This window comes from Rhipicephalus microplus, unplaced genomic scaffold (genome assembly GCF_043290135.1).
Source record: "Rhipicephalus microplus isolate Deutch F79 unplaced genomic scaffold, USDA_Rmic scaffold_14, whole genome shotgun sequence".
Taxonomy (NCBI): Eukaryota; Metazoa; Arthropoda; class Arachnida; order Ixodida; family Ixodidae; genus Rhipicephalus; species Rhipicephalus microplus.
Genome location: NW_027464587.1, coordinates 8,410,966 through 8,436,129, shown reverse-complemented (window position 1 = coordinate 8,436,129; position 25,164 = coordinate 8,410,966). Strand labels below are relative to the sequence as shown.

At 44.0% G+C, this 25,164-nt stretch overlaps 1 non-coding gene across 1 annotated transcript; it reads right to left on the bottom strand.

Annotated features, from left to right (window-relative positions):
• Positions 1–24,808: 24,808 nt before the first annotated feature.
• Positions 24,809–24,945, bottom strand: LOC119181946 (U4 spliceosomal RNA). Its single transcript, XR_005111234.1, has one exon. It is a non-coding gene; the product is annotated as a U4 spliceosomal RNA (small nuclear RNA).
• Between the last annotated feature and the right edge of the window lie 219 nt (positions 24,946–25,164).

Below are 25,164 nucleotides of genomic sequence, written 5' to 3'. Positions count from 1 at the left end.
ACGCATGACGCAGTTGGAAAAGTAAAGCACGTTGTAAGAGACCACTTCTGCTAATTGAAGGACTTGTAGACCATCACCATCTAGACTTTGGTGTTCTGCAGAAAACCCGGTTTATGCACTGGGGCCCGGTGCACAGATGTTCCAAATTGCAACTCTTGACCATCGCGAGCGCGAAGACGGCAAGTGAAAGCCTCTATGCTGTTGTCTACGGCCGGTGTAACGAAACCACATATAAAAATATTTTGCTTTGGACTCACTCGAACTGAGACTAACGAAATTTCTCTCTATTTAAACTCACTCAGACTCAGACTCGCCGATGTTTTTGTCAGCCGTATCCACTAATACTTTCCTCAAATATACCCACTCATACTCAGACTGATCAAAACGTTCCTCCAGCGGACTCACTCGGACTAGTAGACTCGCCAAATGTTTCTAAAACAGACGCACTTGGACTGAAAATGAGCGATATTCGACTTGGTCTGGCTCATACAATAAACTTCGAAGGAGCACCATTAAAAACACATGTGAAGGAATTGCATATATATATATATATATATATATATATATATATATATATATATATATATATATATATATATATATATATATATATATATATATATATATAATTGCTTTCAACCTACAAAAACAAGTTATTTCTACTGCCTCTAAATATTAATATTAAAGAGAAACTTAACATTACATGCAATTTCCGCGACAGGCACATGCGCGCTGATAGCACTAAATACCGTAAGTACCACATGAATTGGCTGCTGTAAATACCTGTGCTATTTTGAAATTTGGTGATACTATGCTGGTATATACATTCGCCCACGCTTGTAATTTGGTCATTGTGCGGAATGCTGTAAGATAAAATTTTTGTCAGCAGAAAATCTGAGAACCATGAATTGACAGGGTCGCGTTCTTTAAAAAGTCTGTTACCTGTCCCGAGTTTCGTATTAGGTAAGGTGCATTCATTGATAGTTCAATATTCAACGTCTTCCTGCAAAACACTGCAAGAAAAACTTGTCTTCATTGGAAAGACCTGTGGTTAGTGCTCATGTACGTGTTATCCTACATAAGCTGAGTCTTTCGACAATAACTCATCAGTTGCAATACAGCGCCTGTGTCTGCGTCTTTTTAGGTGGGCATGATTGTGTTGTATTGTATGCTGCTTCCTCAAAAGGAAAATAGTGACTAGGTCGTCAGCTACCTACTGCAACAAATAAAAAAAACAAGATGCAACATTTTTTTCTTTCGGTACTCCTCTTTCTGCCCCCCACCCCCGCACACACACGCACACCAGAGCTATAAGCGTCCAAGAAGGAAGAGGGGCTGTTTACGGTTGCGCACCTGCCATTGCTTCTCTAAATGTTTCGGTGTGAGGGGGTTTATCGGAGCAGCGAGGATATAGTGTACAACAGGAATCAAAGGTGAACATTTGACATAGGCCTGTCTGTTTTGGATAGAAACTGAAGGAATGAGAACTCCGACCAAAATATATTTAAGGAAAAAAAAAAACCAGATGTTTCGAAGCTGGTCCGACTTCTTCCTCAGGGGTGAGAGATTGGCTTCAAAACCTCGTTTTTTAAAAATATGTTTTGGTTGGGCTTTTCTCATGACTTCAATGTACGAATAGAAGAGGGGATGGTGGTAAAGGAAATGATTGCCCCAGTGGCTTTCGCAATACTTCATTAGGCAAAATATTTTCTCTTTTCATCTTGCTGTGTAATCTACTATAGCCTTCTCATGACTCTCGACTAAGCTTTGTTTTGTGCTCGGCAGCTCAGGGTGAGGTGAGTTTCCGCGAACGTTACCTGCCTTCCAAACCAGTTACTGCATGCAAGCTTCCCCTGAATGGATGAGTGTGTGGTTGAAGAAAAGGAAAAAAGACGCTATCTTTTCTTGCGAGAGCAAGGCTCAGTCGCTTGAAGGGAAAGGGGAGAGTGGAGAAAGGAGTTTAGAAGTAGGTAGGAGGAGAAGGTTTGGAAGAACGTGACGGCCATGGCTGCTAGAGCAGAAAGACTCGGAATAGGGGCCATGGGCAGGGCATTCCGAGTCCTACGACTTGTAAATGTGGAGCTGCAACCATATACGCACATACCTATGGCCATTCCCAGAAGAAAAAGATGTCCTAGATCACCTTTCTTGGGCAAGAATACAGAAAACTAGCTGAAAGAGTAAACTAAAACAAATAAACAACCGATAATCCAACCACCGATTGTCACCACAGCTGCGGAAGAAAGGAAAAACGTAATCCGTGACCTCGGCACCAGCGGCTACACAGAGGCATTTATTCGCAGAACACTGTGTATAAGAAAAGACACGGGAAACACGACACCAATGGCACTGCAACGACGCCGCATGTCGACCCAACTTGAGCGCAGGGAACAGCGAACGGAGCACAATGGCAGAACACTGCGACACTACTCGCAACATGTTTGCCCCATACCAGTCCCGAAGGCACGTTGTAGAGCTCGTTGCGACTTTTAGTCTTTCTGCATTCCTTGAAGAGCACAAAGAGCGCGAAAGATTGGGCACGAGAAAGTTGAGCGTGGAAAACGACCTTGCCATCAAGCCTTTTGCATTGTGAACTGGAAAAACGCAATGATGGGTGAGGGGCGACAGGTAGTTCTTACGCGCTTCAAAGATGACTATGAATGGAAAAGTGTTTAAATGAGAATGAAAAAAAATCTACAAAAACAAGGACATTGCTATGTTGTGTCGGTACGACAGAACTGCAAGCCGTTTGGAAAAAAGATGGCAGCAATATCTCATAAAGAGACTCGAGAATTAAAAGCCTCTCTGATGGCCGAGAGGTTAAAGAATTCTTCGAGCACGTTTCAGCTTGAGTAAATTTATTTCCGCGAGTGATGAAGGATAACGTACGGCATGAATGGTGCGTTTCTGCCTCCTTCCTTCTTGAAATATGGCCGCGAGAATTTTCATGGTACCCTAAATTACGCAGCCGCTGCTTAATTGGTAGCAAATGACATGACAAAAGCCCATGGTCTGTGTCATCGTACATTTTAACAAAACTTAAAATCCAGCAAGATGGCGCATTGCTATCGGGAAATTTTTAGCGCAAACTAATGCTTCCTCACGACGTTCACAAGCACCCATCCTGTCTCTCTCATTCTTCTTAACGTCTTGTTTAACGCTCACAACTTTCCCAAGTGCCACATTTATTCAAGAAAAAACTGAAGTGGCATCTGAGGGCACAAGCAGTTCAACGCAATAGAGAGAGAAAACGGGTGCTCGATTGCTCACGAATCGTGCTGCTTTCTCGTCTTTGAAGCCACACTAATAATGAATCTAGAGCTTAGCATTTGTTCTCCTTTGATTAGGTACATAATCATAGATCAAGCTCAGTGTAGATTCCGATGTCACGTAATGAAGGTGACCTGGAGTGGCACATGTCTCACAACAAGCTGCAGAACCCAATTCCATCCCTTCGTACCGTCATGCTCGTTTAATAATTATTTTATTTTTTATTTATCACATACTGCTGACCAAGTATGGTCCATTCAGGAGAGGGCAATACAGTTCAAAATTCTTCTACATACATACACTTTCGCTGCAGTATACATTCACTGCAGAACAAAATTCATGTACATTAAAAATTCGTGAAAAACAAGGGACAAATACAGGTAAAGAAGCAGACTTAAGTGACAAGAAAATGGTATAGTTTCATCTCGGCGTGTCGAGCATAGGGGAATCATGGGGCAGAGCATTCCAATCAGAGACAGTTCTCGGGCAAAATGAATACTTGTAAATGTTAGTGCGTGCAAATATAGGTGTAATGCTACGACTATGTTTATGACGTGAAGCCCTGGTTGTGTCCTGTGTTATGTAATCTGGTGCATGCAATCCTGATCTGGAAAAGTATAAAAGGCGGAAAAAGTTAAGCCGTGCAGTTTTCCTTCGATCGGCCAAAAGTTGGAGGTTCGCATCCTGCAACAGGGCTGACGGCGAATCGCGACACCTATACCGGTTGTATATAAATCGAGCAGCTAATCGTTGTATTTTTTTTATTTTCTGTATATTACCAGCTGTGTGGGGGTCCCACACAATGCTGGCATATTCAAGAGAAGGACGAACTATGACTTTATAGGCTCTAAGTTTTAGCGAACTAGAAGAACGACCCAATTTATATTTTAGAAAGCCTAATTTTCTCCTGGCAGCAGAACATATACCATCAATATGTGCTGTCCAGCTAAGCTTCGATGTAATTGTTACGCCCAAGTTCTTGAATTCTTCTACTAGCCTGATAGCGTATCGATCTACATTATAAGTAAACTCCAGTTTTCGGATTTTGTTACTCAGACATAAATATGCAGTTTTCTCAAAATTAATTACCATTTCCCACTTTTTACACCATTCTTTTATGTAGTTTAAGTTCTCACACAAGTCACGCTGGTCAGAGATAGAATTTATGGTATTAAAAATTATGCAATCGTCTGCAAATAACTTAACAGACACGCCAGGTCGGATGCCTTGAACTAAATCGTAAATATAAATATTAAATAGTATTGGCCCGAGAACTGACCCTTGCGGTACTCCAGATAACACCCCCAAATAACCAGAGGTGAAACCGTTTATATCTACGTACTGTTTTCTGTTCGTTAAGTATGCTATGACCCAGTTAATTATTTCCGGAGGAATGCCAATATCCTTCATTTTATCTATTAGCTTGATATGCGGGACCTTGTCAAAGGCCTTGGAAAAGTCCATAAAGATGACATCAACCTGTCCAGACTTGTCCAGAACTTTGGAGAATTCGTTAACAGTTGCTAATAATTGTGTGGTGGTAGATAATCCCCGTCGGAAGCCATGTTGCGTGCTGTGAATTACATTATTTTGTTCAAGAAAAGTATTTAAATGTTTCGCTATAATATGTTCAAGTAATTTGCAACAAGTACAGGTAAGGGAGATTGGTCGATAATTGCTGACTAATAATCTGTTACCTTTCTTAAATACCGGAATTACACGTGCTAGCAGCCAATCGTCGGGCACTGTACTAGTTTTAATCGAAACATCAAATATTATTACTAGGAATCTAGCTATAATTTCAGCATACCTCTTTAGAAAAACAGCTGGGATACCATCAGGGCCGGTCGATTTTTTTACGTCTAGCCGCAATAATAGTTCTGTCACCCCTTCCAAGGATATATTTATTTTGCTAGAAGGACCTGACACCGTCATAATACTCAAGTTTTGTGGTCTTGAGAAAACGCTCTGAAAGTAGGAATTAAATGCGTTTGCTATTTCGTTTCTATTTGTGACAGCGGTTTCTCCGTTCATTATTTCATCAGGGATACGGTTGTCTTTGTTTTGTAAGAACTGGTAAAATTTTCGTGGACTCTCTGACGCAAAGCGGCCTAGTGTATTGGTTCCCTAGCCTCCTGCAACTTGGATGCTAAAGTATCTCTTAGATCGTGCAGAACTACATCATTAGCTATTTCTTGCTTTCTTCGCCTTTTAATTTTGCGTTTTAAGTGAATTAGATCGCGCGTTATCCAGGGGTTTGTACGGCCAACTTTTTAAAGTTTATCTGGAACGAAATTGCGAATGCAGAAGTGGCAATAAAATTTGAATCGTGTCCATAGCGAGTTAACACTGCCGTCGCAAAATGATAGCAAAGCTTCTTCTAGGTAGTGAACAATCTGGAAATCGTCTGCAGCAGAATACTGTTTTACAACTACGGGCTCAGGTCTAGATGACCTTGTTCTACGAGGTAAAGAACAATTGAAATTGAACAATTTGTGATCAGAAATGCCATCTAAAACTGTTGCCATACAGGATTCAAAACTTGCGGAACAGAAAACGAGATCTAGTATTGAAGAAGCTGAACTTGTCACGCGCGTAGGATCAAGAACTGTTTGCGTAAGGGAGTAAGCAAGCGACATGTCTAGTAATATTTCAGCACTCTGCACATCAATAGAACCACATTTCATCGATTCCCAATGCATGCCTGGCATATTAAAATCACCTGCAATAATGATGTTTTGATTTCGGTATTTGTCTAAGTGCTCGTACAGGTCTATCAAGAAAGCCGGTGGGACGTCAGGGGGCCTATAGACTCCCGCAATAATAATAGGGTTACCAGCAATTACAGCTTTACAAAAAACACTTTCGTGGCAGCTATTAATATCAGGCAAGGAAACGGACGATACCTCGCGTTTAACAAGGATAGCAACTCCGCCCCCTCTTGTTTGACGATCTTTCCGATAACATGTGTATGAAGGAGGAAATATGCAATTATCTGGGATTTGAGGGTGCAACCATGTCTCCGATATTACTGCTACGTGTGGGTCGTAAGAAAGCAAAAGGTGCTCGAGTTGCTCTTGCTTGTTGCATACACTTTGAGCATTCAGGCACAGCAATCGGAGAGTCTTTTGCGCATGCTCAGTTTTATTTTGGGTTTGTCATTTTTCCGCGCGGGAAGACTTACGTAGAAATACCCTGCGACCAGCTGTGTCGTCCCACCCATAAACGTCATCGTTTAGAAACAACTTGTCATGCACCAATTGTATCTTATCACCAGTACGCTTATCCTGTAATCCAGATTGCAACAACTTATTTCTTATGCGCTGTGTGGCTTGAGAATAATCGTGGGAGATCGACACTTCAGAACCTTTGAGCATTGGGCAGTTCCTGAACAATTCCATTTTTTCGTTGTAGTCGTACAGCCGGAGGATAACTGGCATGTGGCGGTCTTTTTGCAGCCTTCCTATTCGGTGAATTCGTTCTACAGACCTGACGAAAACACCAAGTGTTTCGCCGAAAACCTTACGCAAAACCTTATCCTCTAGATCCTGCCTTGTTTCTTTTGGTTCCTCAGGAATTCCGAAGACGACTACATTGTTTCTGCGGGAACGATTTTCATAATCGTTCAGTCTCCGGTACTGCCCAGCCAAAGCCTTCTCCAACCGCTGTACTGTTCCCTCCAGTTTCTGTATCTTTTCTTCGTTTTCCTTCGATATTTTCAGAACCTTGTCTAGTTTTGACAGCTTCGCATTTACCTGAGAAAGTGTGGCATCGCGCTTTGTGTCCGCTTCCTTCAGCTCTTTTAACTGAAGCATAATATCTTTCAACATTTGTTCTATCTCGGGACCAGGGTTACATTCCACATCGCCACATAACAGGAGCAGAAAAACAGACCAGTAATCTATGACAACATTAATACATCTTTGAGGGCACGGAAGCACTATAACAGTGCTGCCGTGCCCAAATGTTTGTAGATTGGATTACAATACAAATGTTTGTAGATTGGATTACAGAAACAACATTAAAAGACCAAGAAATATTTAATTCCTCCGTTCATTAGTAACGCAATTCGTTATGTATTCTGTTCTCTGGGAGCAGATCACGTGATGAATAAACATAAAGTGCTGTTTCTGTTTCACCACAGTCTGCGAACGGTGTACTCTACAAACACATCACCTACATTAAACTTCGTGCCACCACAATGCATTTAATCCTCGATTACATCGCCCCCCCCCCCCAAAAAAAAAAATACGGGTTTCACGGAAAGAATTTTGTAATGCTTCGATATATATTCAAACGTCAAATTTAAAAATAGCACCACCATGAACGGGATGAAGTCCAAGGCCTAATTTTACTGCAAAAAGCGCTTGAATAACGGCACCTTCCAGGTATGCAATAGACATTTCATGGGTTTTTGGATGTGTGGGGACATCATTAGTTCAGGTTACATTGTTTTAGCGTAGAATTGGCTGCTTAGTCACGTTTACTATGCTTTTTAATGTTAATATTTCACCTCATCGGCCATTTAGTGACGGTCATTTCATTTCCACATCCTTAAATGAGAGTTATGAATAGTTGATATCCAAGTATTTTTTTAAATATATATGACTGGTGTTTATCAAAGGACCTAGAATGAGTTCCGGGGAGGGAGAGATATGAACAGTTTTATCATTAGAAAAATAAAGTTTTCGGCATTAGAAGCCGGAACGTCAATACGACAAGGGACGCCATAGTACGAGGTTTTAAATATTCGGAACCATGGGTCGGCAAAATAAATGGAGCCTACATAGACTCGCTCAGTAAATGTGCTTTTATCTAAGGACTCGATATAGGGCCCAGACTACAGCTGGTATTTTGGTCACATATAGGTGACCAAAAATATTTTTCTCTGCTAAACATTTTCGCAATAGACTGCTTTCAATGGAGTAAATCATGCCGACATTTTTTTGAATACACCTCAGGTAGCCACCAAAACACCTAGGACGATTGTCGTGGAATGACCGATCAAACTTTACGTCGATACCTACTACTTCTCGTCTTCACTGTCTCTTTCTAAGTTCGCGCTCTTCCTTTCTTGACATTCCATTTCACAGTAATTTAACAAATCCACAATATATTGGTTTTATGGAAGAAAATAGCTTGTGGTATACGCATCTTAAATAAAACTTGGCCGTGCACTTACGCCCCATCTCACTGTTTTGTATCAATAATTTCACCGTTCTCATCTTACTTACTTTATTGCCACGTGGTTGCGACGGCAAAGAATATGGTACTTGGGTTGCTCAAGACGACACTTTTTATTTCGTGAACATGTGCCTAGAAAAGTACAAAGAGCTAGAAATTCACGCCTTACGCAGATAGCGGTGATCAGAGCATTGGTCTTCGGTAATATGGTTTGCGCGAAGGTACGTCGCCATATACACCCGTGGCATCGAACATCATCCATATTGTAGGTGTCAAGCTTATCAGAAGATTCTAAAATAATCTAGAATTTTCGCAGACTGCCAAGCGTGCGTTGTGCAAGGCAATTGATTAATATGAGGTGTTTAACGTTTTAAAACCACCATATGATTATGAGAGATGCCAAAGTGGAGGACTCCAGATATTATGACAACCTGGGGTTCTTTAACATGCACCCAAATTTGAACATGTGGGCCAACGGCATTTTCGCCTCTATCGAAAATGCAGCCGCCACAGGCGTGATTCGATCACGCGACCTGCGGGTCAGCAGCCTTAGCTACTGAACCACAATGGTTCAGCTGAACCACCACTGAACCACCTTATCTACTGAACCACAATTGCAGTGTCTTTGCGCAAGACAGTGACATAAAAATACAAGCGAAGTGGCAGTATAATAATGTTGCGATAGAATTTCAGCAGATGTGACAGGCTCCACTGTGGATGCTATTTTCATACAGAACCGTCAGTGGGTAGCCACGCGTAGCTAGGTGGATCGACGTCTTTGGGTATATCGAGTAGGCTAAGTTTCTACCTAAAACATACGGCATGACGACAGCACTCACGTTGACTGTATATTTTAGTGAAACTAAGTGCACGCTTCGGTTGGATGATATGCATATCATTAAGAAGCTGTTGTGTATTTCTCAAAGGTCGAGCGAACCTTCACTATCACGTGCTGGATGAAAGGAGAAACATCTATGTGATGTTTACAGCCAGGCTATAGACCGCAACTGACGGTGTGGGCCGACATCACTTCTGTAAGTCTATATATTTAGGGTTGTATCCGTTACAGTAAAAAGTAACTAATTACGTTACTCGTTACTCTAATAAAAAAAGGAGCGTTTCACGGCTCCACGTTCTATATATACATAAAAAAGGTAACGCATTACCATTACCGTAACTGAAAAAACATAACGAATGTTATTTCTGCCGTAGCTCAGGAATCATCAGTTTTAATCAATGTGTCGTTGCTGCAGAAACCCACAATGAGAATTTTTAAATTTCAAATTTATGTTTCACACATACTAACCCAAGTAGGATTATACTCAATGTTCAATTAACGAGAATTATTTGTACAAATGTGCTGAACCTTAGCAATGTTACATAGAGGCTTAATGACACCTGCCCATGTGATGGCTTCTGACTCTGTAGTGACCCAGGGTGAAACCATTTTTTTTCATTGGAGCATTATACAAAAAGTGAGATTCAATAATGTACGGTATTCACAAAGAAGCTATTATTGAACTCTCAAGAAATTTACAACAATCGGCCTTTTCTTGATCCTTCAGCACCTTCAATAAAGCATGTCGAAATTGGTACTGTTGGTCCAAGCAACCGAAATGGCCCGCCGTGCCCCAGTAGGCAATCATGGAGTCCTACGGAGGCCCACAATGGTGCCTTTTTATTGGGGAGGGGGGTATAGGGAGATGTCGTGGGGAGGAGGGGGGACACTTGGAAGTTTGTGACACCAGATGTGGCTTGCAGACGCGTAAGTCTAGAAAAATCACGAAGGGGCACACACATCTTGCAATAGCAGCCATTTTGTTTTAATATTTTGCAGGTTTTTTTGTTTATATAATAATTAAAATCATGCCTAGGAATCATATTGACAAACGAACATAGGTTCCCAGCACTCGTAATTGCATTCTTCTATTGAGTCTTTTCCGGAACCAGTCGAGAGTGGCAGTTGCGATTTCAATTGTCTCACAAACCTGATGGGTTTTGAGCACGTATACACGCTACAAAAAAGCATTAAAAAGTTGAATGTTTTATACATATCAAGCATTCTTATTTGTGACGTTTTTAAGAGGAATTTTGATGGGGCCCACTTGCAAGGGGTGTCTCCCTCCCCTGACCGAGCACAAAAGGGTCGGGGAGTCAACGTTCTCTGCAGGCATGGTCAACGGGTGTCCAGGTCATGACCAGTATAAACTGTGCATCTGAGAAAATATTGCATTTGCTCTCATCTTCACATATGGCCATCGACAGGTTTTTGTCTTGGGGGTAAGGAAACCCTTCTTTCAACTTGTATCATGGCTGAGGAAGGGGGTCGTGTTGCTGTCGCTAGAGTCGGTAGCAAGTGCTGGTGCGGCTTGAAGGGGTCAAGTGCCCCTTTTGCACCACGCTTATGTCTACACTTCATTCATTGAACACAACGGTGTGGACTAGTTGACTAAATACGCAGATTTGTTTTCTTCTGCATCTTATAACGCTACATGAAGCATTCTCATATTGTGAAAAGTAGATATTTCGATTCATTTGAAGGAAAGCAACATTCAAGGCATGACAGATAGTCAAAAGAGCAGTTTCCTGCAATAGCAATTAGAAAACTCGTAGCAGAGGTCTTCTTTTTTCGTGCGAACTGAGTGACGTGCGTCGGTGCTTGCTCAATGTTCAATGAAAGAAGGTTTCATGAAGTATGACGTAGCCAAGAACAGAAACAAACTGCTGCATTTTAAATTAAAAAAAAACAAGCAAAGTGCTGCACATTCGTGGTAGAACATGGACATAGATTGAAATACGCGTTTTTATTATGAAAGCTATATAAAAACTATTTTACAAAACGCTTTGCATTCATCGTGATGTGGACACATCTGTGTAGTGTCATTAGTGCTATTTGGATGAAAATTCCTGAATTTCAACTAATTCAGCAACCTCTGGCAGAAGAACCTTTTGAGTTTTTAGTTTCGGTTTCGGCGCCGCCGGCGCTGCTACAGCCGATGAAATTTGGCCGCGAGCCGCCGCCGATGAAAAAAAACCGGCGTGCACCGACAACGCCGCCGCCGCCGACTCTGAACGACCCCCACGCCGCCGCCGGTCGAAATCACCTCGGCGCACACCTCTAGCTGGTACCGCCCTTCGCCGTGATAATGGATCGATGGATGCATGGATATGGCTGTACCCTTTAGATCGGGCGGTGGCTAGCGCCACCAAGCCGTAATACCTAATGAACCAAAAACTATATTAATTTTTTTCCTTAAAAAGTGAGTTTGAGGATTCGTACTTTGCAGTGAAGAGTTTAATTTTCACTCGTGCCTTGACTTTAGCCACCAATCAGATAACCTCCTTCTAGTTAAGTCTACCCGCTTAAAGTTTATTTTGCCCTCCCGGTCCCTAAACCCAAGTGCTTTGAAAAAATCTGCGCCATCATCCTGAACTATAGGGTGAAGCCCTTTACAGAACATTATCAAGTGTTCAGCAGTTTCTTCTTCCTCTCCACACGCACTGCATACTGTGTCTACCCCTTCGTATTTGGCCCGATATGTCTTGGTTCGCAGTACTCCCGTCCTGGCCTCAAACAGTAGAGAACTACCCCGATTATTATCATAGATCCTTTCCTTGGCAATTTCCTGCTTAAAAGTTCGATAGATCTCTAGTGCGGACTTCTTAATCATGCCCATTCTCCACATGTCAGTCTCCATTTCCTTCACTTTCTTCGTAACCGATAGTTTTTTTTTTTTGGTTTGGCCACCTGCTGTTTAAGTATTTACCAGTCAACTTCCTGGTTCGCTTCCTCCATTTTGTATCCACATTCTTCATGTACAAGTAGCTGAAAACCTTCCTAGCCCAACGCTCTTCCCCCATTTCTCTCAATCGCTTCTCAAATTTTATCTTGCTGCTAGCTTCCCTGCCCTCAAATGATGTCCCTCCCATATCACCTTGTACTCCCTTATTTGGTGTATTCCCGTGAGCTCCTAAAGCAAGCCTGCCTATTCCACGTTGCTTAATTTCTAATCTTGCTTGAACTTCTGATCTCATGCACAAGACCGCATTGCCGAACGTCAGCCCAGGAACCATGACCCCTTTCCATATTCCTCTCACAACATCATACCTATTGTAATTCCACAGTGCCTTCATTTTCATGACTGCTGCATTCCTGTTACCTTTAGTCGTCACGTATATTTCGTGTTCCCTCAGATACTCGGTCCCATTGCTTATCCATACGCCCAGATATTTGTATTCATCTTTTATCTCTAGCGTGACCTCCTGTATTCTAATCTCACTACCTTCATTGTGATTGAAAATCATGACTGCTGATTTTTCCTTACTGAATCTAAAATCTAACCTATCTCCCTCATTACCGCAGATGTCCATCAATTTCTGCAAATCTCCCTTGTTGTTGGCCATTACCACTATATCACTGCGTACATCATTGCTGGTAGTGCCTGATCAATAAGTTTTCCTTGTTTGACAAAAGAGAGGTTGGAGCCAAGTCCACTTCCCTCTAATTTTTCCTCTAAGCCTTGTAGGTACATCATGAATAATAGGGGTGACAGGGGGCACCCCAGCCTAAGCCCCCTATTTACTTCTGCAGGCTTGGATACATGTTTTTTCCACTTTATAACTACCTTGTTACCTTTATAAATACCCTTTAAAAGATTTGTGACTACATGTTCCACGCCTAGTGTGTCCGGTATTCCCCACAATTCCTCTTGAGCCACGCTATCGTACGCTCCATTGATATCCAAAAATGCTAGCCACAGGGGCCTGTGTTCCTTTTCTGATATTTCGATGCACTGCGTCAGTGAGAACAGATTGTCTTCCAACCTCCTGAGTTTCCGAAACCCATTCTGCAGTTCCTCCAGCACCCCCTCATCCTCTATCCACGCCTGCAGTGTTTCCTTTATAATCTGCATCGCCAGCCTGTAGACCACTGATTTCACTGGTATAGGACGGTAGTTGTTTATGTCAACTTTGTCCCCCTTTCCTTTATAGATCATGCTCATCCTGCTAAGTTTCCATCCATCGGGAACTTCACCATCGATTATTAGTGTGCTCACTGCCTCTCTCAAAGCCTGCTTAGACTTCGGACATAATGTCTTTATCAGCCTAATTGGAATGCCATCTGGGCCTGTTGATGTACTACTAGGAACCCTTTTCTCAGCCCTTTCCCACTGTCACACACAGGTCCCGTTAATTCGGGAGGCGATCGCCGGGCTAATTCCAAGGGCCGAAGTATCGGCCCCCCGAACCGCACCACGACAGCGTGGACAATTTAGAAGTGGTCCTTTTTGGCGCGCCAGCGGACGCCAGCTGTGGCCCAAAGAACAAGTCAGAGCCGAGAGTTGATAACCAAAACAGAATTATATTCTCAAAAATGGCAGATCGAAAACAATGCCCAAGAATGCACACTCCACAATAGTTGCATACAATATGTCACCAACCAAAGAAATACTACACAGTACAATCAGCCACACTCGAAACAACGGACACTGACAACAATACGCACTTCAATGCAGTCGCATGCATTGAACAACCAAGTCACTTAAAGACTAAAGAGATAGAAAACCTATCCAGTCCAAAGTTCTTGGAACAAATGTCTGGATGATACTCTTCCGAGAATCACTCACTCAAAGTCCAGCGTGGTTGTCGTCCGTCGCCCCTTGAAGTTTCTCTTCCAGGAAACGTCGCCGAAGTTTCTCTTCCAGGAAACCTCGCGTCTTCAATCGGCCACTCTCCAAGCTTCAAACTTCTTCGCCGGAAACACGTCGGCTTCACACACGCAGCTGTTGCCACGCGTCTTCGCTCGATAGTGGTAGACACACGCTATTGCCTGTAGCTCGAGCCTTCACCCCTCAGGTGGAAATCCTCTTCTTCTTCTCCCACTTTGTCGCTACGGACAAAACCTTCGCCGACTACCCGGCGGAATCCCTACGCGCTCGGGCGCTAACTTCCGTCTTCTCCTGATCTCTCATCTTCGCTGCTCGGTTAAATACCTTCCGCGCGACATTCCAGAAGGTTCTCGTCATTTCGTCGGCGCGATACGCAGCGAAGGCTGGGGAGAGGCGCGAATCTGTACGAGGGCCGTCCCCGACCGATGACCCAACCCGGCAGAACACGCCCCTTTCCTTCTAGAACTTTCCAGTGCTTGCCCGGCTGCCGCTGTGGGGTGAGGAGGTTCATCGGCGAAGCCACGCTTCCGAGGGGAGAGCGTCGCGCGCCCGGGGAGCCTTTAGATGTTTGTTTTCTTCTTTTTTTTCTTTTGACCTCCCGGCGTCTCTCCCGCGCGTTATCGCAAGAATTTGGCGGCGCGCCCATTTCTTAGCGCTCGTTCTGTGACACTGCCCCCAACTTTCAGAATATTATCTCATAATATTCAAAACCACACAAACGAGCGCGAACAGTCACTACACACTCTGAAAGACTGTAACACAAACCGTCGCTCACGACACTTCACATTCACAATAGATCGCTCAATACAACCGTACATTGTAGTTCAATTCCACAACACATGAAATATGGCCACAGGTGCATGACTACAACACTTCATCACACATTCCAAACAATACAACGTGCAAAGTCTGTCTTTACAACAATTATACAACACTATACATCACATCATCGCACAGAACACTTTGACTCGCTCGACATACACTTGTGACACAGGATAACAAGAACATTAACACAACATATGTCACTCAGCACGGCCAAACACATTCACATTCGACCTCGACACCTATCCGGTGCATTCCGAGCGGCGCTTGCGCCCTTTCTTGCGGTGCTCGCTCGATCTCTTCTTGTGTTTCCACGTTCTTTTTCGGCGAGCTCCTTCCAACGACGATATCTGAGGCGTCGTCTCAGCCCTCGTTGTCACTTCCGACACCGTTAACGGGTCATAACATTCGACGGGTCCTGTCTGTTTATTTACCAGCTTGATCATGTCTCTACATTTTGCCCGGCTGGCCAACTCCGTCTCCTTTACACTGTCGGTCGGTTGAGGTCGTGCCGACGTAAGTCCAGTTGCTCGGCCCGTGAACTCATTCAACACGATCATCTTCTCATTCGCTGTCTCTTGGGCCGCGGCTTCACCTTGGGCTCTAGTGAGATCCGTCACGGGCTGCTCCTCCACTGTATCTCGCGGTGTCTGGGTTGGCGAGGGCTCTGTCTTAGGGTCTTCTCCCAAACATTCCGGATCATTCGGTCCTCGCGCCCCATCGATGTTTCCGATGACGAGGTCGTAAAGGGGGGTCGTCATACATAGAGCGGTAACCTTCCCGCTGAAGTACGGGGTTTCCACCTCAATCTCTGCTTCGGGAAGCATCCGAACCATACGGTCAATTAGGCAAACCGGTTTCATTTTGCCTGTTAACTCACTTTCCCGTACCAGATTTCTCCGCACGATAACAGTGGAGCTGCCGGTATCTCTTAACACCGTAATCTCTTTGTCTGCAACTTTTCCAGGCAGCGTTGGCATTCCCTTCGTGACACTGGTTGGCTGTTTTGACACCACAGCACCCACAATAGGAATTTTCTCCCCATTTTTCAACTCTACAAGTTCATCAGTGACGGCATTATTATCAGATTTTGGTGCCGCTTGCACACAGGACACCTGGTGAGTTTGACTCGCTCCGTTTCGACATGCGTCTGCTTTGTGCCCAGTCTGACCACACTTGAAACATTTTACAACCGTAGGGCTCGTAAAGATCGTTCGACAGTTTTTCGCGCGATGACCCAGTCGGTTACGCAGAAAACATCGCGGAATGCTCTCTGGTGCACGCTTCTTTTCTTTGGGAGCCAATTTCTTCGACTCCTCGGGGCAATCCTTCTTGACTTTGGCCAAATTAGTGCCACCTTGCGCTTTCAAGAATTGATCAGCCAATTCAAGCATGTCTTCAAGTGAGTTAGCTCTCCTCTCTTTTAAGTACAGCGACAGGCTTGGGTGGCAACTAGTAAGAAACTGTTCTCTAATTAGGAGCTATCTAAGTTCATTGTACTTCTGCGCTGTCCCTGAAAGTTCAATCCATCTGTCGAAATAATGGCTAAGTCGGGTGGCATACTGCGTAGCCGTCTCCCCATCAGCTGGCTTTCCTGTCCGAAATCTGTCCCGGAATCCTTCCACAGTAAATCTAAATCGCTTCCGCAAAGCAGCTTTCACCTTGGCATAGTTGGCTGCATCGGTCGGCGTCAGCCTACCGTACACAGTGACCGCTTCACCACTCAAGCAAGTACTCAAAGCAGTTGCCCATTAATGTTCCGGCCAATTCTGGCTGCTTGCAATCGTCTCGAATCTGTGAAGGTACGCGTCAAGGTCGTCCTTCCTTTCATCAAATGCTACGAGCAACTTGCTTGGGTTCAAGCGGAAGCCATGATCTTCTCGTTCGCTGCTTTCAACTCTAGCTTGGACCGGAGTTTCACTTCGCTGTTGCAAACGGAGGCGCTCGAGTTCCATTTCGTGCTGCCGCTACCGTTCCATTTCAGCCATCTCCGCTTCTCTTTCTTCTTTCGCCCTCTCAGCTGCCCGTCTTCTCTCTCCATCTCCAACTTCAATTGTTGCTCTCTTTCTTCCTTCAGCTGTCGCTCCTTTGCCTCTCTTTCTTCTCTCGCCCTTTCGGCTGCCAACTTTTCTCTCTCCAACTCCAACTTCAATTGTTGCACTCTTTCTTCCTTCGCCCTTTCAGCGGCCAGCCTTTCTCTCTCCAACTCAGCTGCTTTTTCTTCCTTGGCCCTCTCAGCTGCCAACCTCTCTCGTTCCAACTCAGCTGCTTTTTCTTCCTTGGCTCTCTCTTTTTCTTCTTTTTCCTTCTGGGTGACCCACTTCCGTAGTTCGGCGCCAGAAAGACCCATCTTCTCACCAAGAGCGACTAACTTTTCGAGATCCATTGTGTCTCGCAACTAAAACCTTGCCACGTGCAAAAAGTATCTGCCTAAATCAGTCTATCGGGACACTCCCCTGCACTCGTTAACGAGAACACTGAACAACACACAAAATCGTTCCGATAGCACTATCAACAACTCGAGGCTCTTTCTCACTACTTTGGACACACTGTGCACCAAAAGGTCCTGTCGCGGACGCCAGATTAATTGTCACACACAGGTCCCGTTAATTCGGGAGACGATCGCCGGGCTAATTCCAAGGCCCGAAGTATCGGCCCCCCGAACCGCACCACGAAAGCGTGGACAATTTAGAAGTGGTCCTTTTTGGCGCGCCAGCGGACGCCGGCTGTGGCCCAAAGAACAAGTCAGAGCCGAGAGTTGATAACCAAAACAGAATTATATTCTCAAAAATGGCAGGTCGAAAACAATACACAAGAATGCACACTCCACAATAGTTGCATACAATATGTCACCAACCAAAGAAATACTACACAGTACAATCAGCCACACTCGAAACAACGGACACTGACAACAATACGCACTTCAATGCAGTCGCATGCATTGAACAACCAAGTCACTTAAAGAGTAAAGAGATAGAAAACCTATCCAGTCCAAAGTTCTTGGAACAAATGTCTGGATGATACTCTTCCGAGAATCACTCACTCAAAGTCCAGCGTGGTTGTCGTCCGTCGCCCCTTGAAGTTTCTCTTCCAGAAAACCTCGCCGAAGTTTCTCTTCCAGGAAACCTCGCGTCTTCAATCGGCCACTTTCCAAGCTTCAAACTTCTTCGCCGGAAACACGTCGGCTTCACACACGCAGCTGTTGCCACGCGTCTTTGCTCGATAGCGGTAGACACACGCTCTTGCCTGTAGCTCGAGCCTTCACCCCTCAGGTGGAAATCCTCTTCTTCTCCCGCTTTGTCGCTACGGACAAAACCTTCGCCGACTACCCGGCGGAATCCCTACGCGCTCGGGCGCTAACTTCCATCTTCTCCTGATCTCTCATCTCCGCTTGCCGGGTAAATACCTTCCGCGCGACATTCCAGAAGGTTCTCGTCATTTCGTCGGCGCGATACGCAGCGAAGGCTGGGGAGAGGCGCGAGACTGTACGAGGGCCGTCCCCGACCGATGACTTAACCCGGCAGAACACGCCCCTTTCCTTCTAGAACTTTCCAGTGCTTGCCCGGCCGCCGCTGTGGGGTGAGGAGGTTCATCGGCGAAGCCACGCTTCCGAGGGGAGAGTGTCGCGCGCCCGTGGAGCCTTTAGATGTTTGTTTTCTTCTTTTTTTTCTTTTGACCTCCCGGCGTCTCTCCCGCGCGTTATCGCAAGAATTTGGCGACGCGCCCATTTCTTAGCGCTCGTTCTGTGACACCCACTCTTGTTGTGAAAATGGAGCCATTGCACCACTTGATTCGTCCTTGTATATTGTGGTGAATAAAGTACTTCTTTTTAAAAATTTTCTGTCTTCCTTGTTCTTATATATTCAATAGCTTTGTCCCCTTCTAGCCTTGCACCTTGGGCTGTAGTTATAAAACTCTGCTCTAGGCTCGTCTCATTTCTTAGGGAGTTTAGATGGTTCCAAAATTTTGCAGCTGCCTTTCTATCTTTTTTATGTACTTCTGCCAGCCACTGAGCTCCCTTCCTTCTAATCTTTTCATTGATCAGAAGGGATGCATCCCTTCTACAGCTTAGAAAGGTTGCCCATTTTCTTTCAACATCATCTGTTGGTTCACCCCGCTGCTTAGCATGTCTGTGTTCCCTAGAGGCTTTCTGAAGTTGTGCTATGGCTCTCTTAACTTCTTCATCCCACATACTTTTGGGTTTGTGTCTTCTTTTCCGGGGTGACTTGTCACGCATCTTAGCAAGCTCTAGCTCAAAGAGTCTAATTAGATTCGTGTATGTCCACACTGTCTTATTATCCTCCGTGATTACTTTCTCAGTTTGTTTAGTGGCTATTTCAATTTGCCTTTCTAGATAAAAATTTTCCTGTAGTTGCTCATCTTGTCTCCTTCTCACTTTCACTGCTCTTCCAAAACTTAGCTTGATACGTTTGTGATCGCTACCCAGACTTCTGGATCCACCTTCATCTATGTGCATTCCCCTGAGCTTATCATACATCATATGTGACATCAGTACATAATCTATCGTCGACTGAAGCCTTCCTACCTCACATGTTATTTGCCCTTCACACTTCTCGGTACTGCTGCAAATGATCAAATCAAGCCTTTCACACATATCCAAGATCATTTTGCCTGTCGGGTCGGTATACCCATCTATATCTTTTATGTGCGCATTCATGTCTGCTAGTATAATTATCTCGCACTCTCTTCCTAACTCCTGAACGTCCTTTGATATACACTCTACCATTGCCTGGTTTTCCTCTCTGGCCTTTGCTCCCGTCCACAAGTACACGAAACCAAGGAGTGTCTTTTGACCTGCCAATTTCCCTTTTAGCCATAAATGTTCCTTGCACTCCTGCTTGACCCTTTGCCAGTCTGTACTTTTATGAATGAATGCCCCAATACCACCCCCCTTTCTGCTGCCTTCTGTTCTGTTACAATATTCCCACGCGTAGTCCGGATTGTTCGGAGGTTGTTCCATGTCCCTGAGATGTGTTTCTACAAAACCGTATACCATCGGCCTCTCTTCCCTTGGCTGTTCTTCTATCTCTTCCCACTTCAGCCTGTTCCTACCACCCTGCATGTTAATATACCCTGTGTCTGAATTGGCTCGGCGCTCGTGGCTACGTCTATTTATGCCCCGGACTCTACCTATCTTAGATATTGGTGCCACTTTGGAATCGTATCTGTGCAAACTACCTGTCGAAGAGTCTCCCTGGTTGTTTTCCCCGTTACTAGCTATCCTACATCCCGAAGGGCTCGCTTGCCCCCCAAAAAAGCTACTGCGCGTCCTGCAAGTCGCCAACCCACCTGATGACCTAGCCGCCCATCGAAGTGAATTCTGTCTCGTTGAAAACCCCCCCACCTATGCACCTCTCTGTTTATTTCCACCACCTCAAAGCATAATAATGTTGGTCGCGAGCCCCACCGCGCGGAGCTTCTTTGAAACTGAAGGCAGGCCAACTCCGCTGGGAGCGCGAGCCATTCATTAGGCATCTTTCTAGAAGAGGCGTAGATAGAGGTGTGCGCCCAGGCTACAGTGTTCTAGAACACTTTACCCCTTTCTAGAACACTTTACCGAGGCGATTTCGACCGGTGCAGGCGGGGGGTCGTTCAGAGTCGGCGGCAGCGGCGTCGTCGGCGCACGCCGGTTTTTTCATCGGCGGCGGCGTCGCCGGCGGCGCGGAAACCAAAACTAAAAATTCAAAAGGTTCTTCTGCCACAGGTTACTGAATTAGTTGAAATTCAGGGATTTTCATCAAAATAGCACTAATGACTCTACACAGATGTATTGACATCACGATGAATGCAAAGCGTTTTGTAAAATAGTTTTTTATTTCGCTTTCATAATAAAACACGCGTATTTCAATATATGTCCATGTTCTACCACGAATGTGCAGCACTTTGTTCGTTTTTTTATTTAAGATACAGCTGTTTGTTTCTGTTGTTGGCTACGTCATACTTCATGAAACCTTCTCTCATTGAACATTGAGCAAGCACCGACGCACGTCACTCAGTTCGTTTTTTGCGAATCAGATCTCACTTTTACTCTGTACGCTGCACACACACACACACACAAAAAAGAAGCACCTCTGCTACGAGTTTTCTTATTGCGATTGCAGCAAACCTCTCTTTTGAGTATCTGTCATGCCTTGAATGTTACTTTCCTTCAAACGAATCGAAATACCTACTTTTCACAATATGAGAATGTTTTATGTAGCGGTATAAGATGCGGAAGAAAACAAATCTGCGCATTTAGTCAACTAGTCCTCACCGCAGCGTTCAATGAATGAAGTGTAGACATGGGCGTGGGCGAGGCGGGTGGTGCAAAAGGGGCACTTGACCCCTTCAAGCCGCGCCAGCACTTGCTACCGACTCTAGCGACAGCGACACGATCCCTCCCTCAGCCATAATGCAAGTTGAAAGAAGGGTATCCTTACCCCCAAGACAATAACCTGTCGATGGCCAAGCGTGAAGATGAGAGCAAATGCAATATTTTCTCAGATGCACAGTTCATACTGGTCATGACCCGGACGCCCGTTGACCACGCCTGCAGAGAACGTTGACTCCCCGACGTCTTTGTGCTCGGTCAGGGGAGGGAGACACCCCTTGCAAGTGGGCCCCATTAAAATGTCTCTTAAAAACCTTACAAATAAGAATGCTTGATAAGTATGTATAAAATATTCAACTTTGCAATGCTTTTTTTTTGTAGCGTGTACACGTGCTCGATACCCATCAGATGTGTGAGACAATCGAAATAGCAACTGCCACTCTCGACTTGTTCCGGAAAAGACTCAATAGAAGAATGCAATTACGAGTGCTGGGAACCTATGTTCGTTTGTATATTTGATTTCTAGGCATGATATAAATTCTTATATAAACAAAAATAAAATCTGCAACATATTAAAAAAAAGGCTGCTATTGCGAGATGTGTGTTGCAAGACGTGCTTTTTCTAGACTTACATCTCTGCAAGGCACATCTGGTGTCACAAACTTGCAAGTGTCCTCCCTTTTCCCCACGACATTTCCCGATTACCCCCCCCCCCTCTCTAATAAAAATGCACCAATTTAGGCCTCCGTGATTGCCTACTGGTGCGTGGTGGGCCATTCCGGTGGCTAGGACCAACAGTGCCGATTTCGACTTGCTTTATTGAAGGTGCTGAAGGATCAACAAAAGGCCGATATTTGTAAATTTCTTGAGAGTTCAGTGATAGCTTCTTTCTGAATACCGTGGATTATAGAACCTCACTTTGAGTGTAATCCTCCAATGAAAAAAAATGGCTTCATCCTGTGTCACTGCAGAGTCAGAAGCCGTCATATGTGCAGGCATCATTAAGCTTCTATATAACATATCTAAGATTCAGTACATTTGTACAACTAATTCTCGTTAATTGAACATTTTGAGTATAATGCTTGCTTGGGTTAGTAGGTGTGAAACAAATTTTAGTTTTAGAAATTCTCCTTGTTGGTTTCTGCAGCAAAGACACATTGATTAAAACTGATGACTTCGGAGCTACGGCAGAGGTAACATTCGTTATGTTTTTTTCGGTTATGGTATCGGTAATGCGTTACCTTTTTATGTATTTATATAACGTAAAACCGTGAAACCCTCCCCTTTTTCTTATTAGAGTGAGGTATTTAGTTTCTTATTCTTATTAGTGAGGTATTAAGTGAGGTATTTAGTTTCTTTTTACTGTAACGGATACATCAATAAATAGACTTACAGGAGTGATGTCGGCCCACACCGTCAGTTGTTGTTGCGGTCTATAGGCTGGCTGTAAACATTACATGGATATATTATTTTCACCCAGCACGTGATAGGGAAGGGTTGCTTGACCATTGAGGATCTCGACCTCTGAGAAATACACAACAGCTTCTTAATGATATGCATATCATCCCACTGAAGCGTGCACTTTGTTTCGTTTAAGTTTACAGTCAACGTGAGTGCTGTCGTCACGCCGTATGTTTTAGGTAGAAATTTAGCCTACTCAAAATATTCAAAGACGTCAATTCACCTTGCAACGCGTGGCCACCCTCTGACGGTTCTGTATGAAAACGGCATCCACAGTGAAACATGTTGCATCTTCTGAAATTTTATCGCACATTATTATACTGCCACGCTCGCTTGTATTTTTATGTCATTGTCTTGCGCAAAGGCACTGCCGTAGTGGTTCAGTAGCTAAGGTACTCGCCTGCTGACCCGCAGGTCGCGGGATCAAGTCCCACCTGCGGCTGCTTTGTTTTCGATAGAGGCGAAAATGCTGTAGGTCCATGTGCTTCGATTTGGGTGCATGTAAAAACTCCAGGTTGTCAAAATTTCTGGAGTCATTCATTATACGGCATCTCTCATAATCATGTTGTGGTTTTGAAACGTTAAACACCACATATTAATAAATTGCCTTGCGCAAAGGACGCTTGGCTGTCTGTGAAAACTCTAGATTAATTTAGAATCTTCTGATAAGCTTGAGACACCTACGATATGGATGCTACGTGTATAAATGGCGACGTACCTTCGCGCAGATCATATTACCAACGACCAATGCTCTGATTACCGCTATCTGTGTAAAGCACGAATTTCTAGTACTTTGCACTTTCCTATGCCCATGTTCACTCAATAAAAAGTGTCGTCTTGAGCAACCCACGTACCATCTTCTTTACGTTGCAACCACGTGGCCATACCGTAAGTGCAATGAGAACGCTGAAATGATCGATACAAAACAGTGAGATTGGGCTTAAGTGCACGGCCAAGTTTGATTTGAGATGCGTATACCACAAGCTATTTTCTTCTATGGAACCAATATGATGCGGATTTGTTAATTTACTGTGAAGTTGAATGTCAAGAAAGAAAGAACACGAACTTAGAAAGAAACAGTGGATACGAAAAGTGATAGGTATTGACGTAAAGTTTGATCGGTCATTCCACGCCAAACGTCCAAGGCATTTTGGTGACCGTCTCAGGTGTATTCGAAAAATGTCGGGCTGATTTACTCTATTGAAAGCAGTCTATTACGAAAATGTTTTGCAGAGAAAAATGTTTTGGTCACCTATATGTGACCCAAATTCCGGCAATAGGCTGGGCCCTATATTGAGTCCTAAGATAAAAGAACATTTACTGAGTGAGTCTATATGGGCTCCATTTATTTGGCCAACCTATGGTTCCTAATATTTAAAACCTCCCACGATGGCGTGCCTTGTTGTCGTATTGACGTTCCGGCTTGTAAAGCCGAAAATTTTATTTTTCAAATAATAAGACTGTTCAGTCTTATAAATTATAAGACTCCCCCCTTCCCGGAACTCGTTCTAGGGTAGGTCCTTTGATAAAAACCAGTCTTATATCTTAAAAAAATGCTTAGATATCAACTATTCATAACTCTCATTAAAGATGTGGAAATGAAATGGCCATCACTAAATGACCGATGAGATGAAATATTAACAATAAAAAGCATAGTAAACGTGACTAAAAAGCTAATTCTACAAAAACAATGTAACCTGAACTAATGATGTCACCACACATCTAAAACCTCATGCAATGTATATTGCATGCCTGCAAGGTGCAGTTATTCGAGCGCTTTTTGCAGTGAAATTTGGTCACGGATATAATCCCGTTCACGGTGGTGCTATTTTTATATTTAACGGTTGAATATCTAACGAAGCATTAGGAAATTCTGTGCGTGAAACCCGTTTTTTGTGTGACGTAATTGAGGATTATACATTGTGCTGGCACGAAGTTTAATGCAGGTGATGTGTTTGTAGAATACACCGTTAAGTGACTGTTGTAAAATAGAAACAACAATTTATGTTAATTCATGCGACAAAACGCACGTGACCTGCTCCCAGAGAACAGAAGAATGCATAACGAAGGGCGTTACTAACGAACGGAAAAATTAAATAATTATTGGTCTTTAATGTTGTTTCTGTAGTCCAATCTACAAAGTTTTCAACTAGCAATAGTCGCCCCTCAGTTACTTCATTGGGTACGACACCGCCTCGGCGCAAAGCTACAAACGTTCGTATTAAACGAGCATGACGGTACGAAGGCATAGAATTGCGTTCTGCAGCATGTTGTGACGCATGTGCCACTTCTGGTCACCTTTATTACGTGACATTGGAATCCACACTGAGCTTGATCTATGATTATGTACCTAATCAACGGAGAATAAGTGCTAAGCTCCCGATTAATTATTAATGTGGCTTCAAAGACGAGAAAGCAGCACGATTC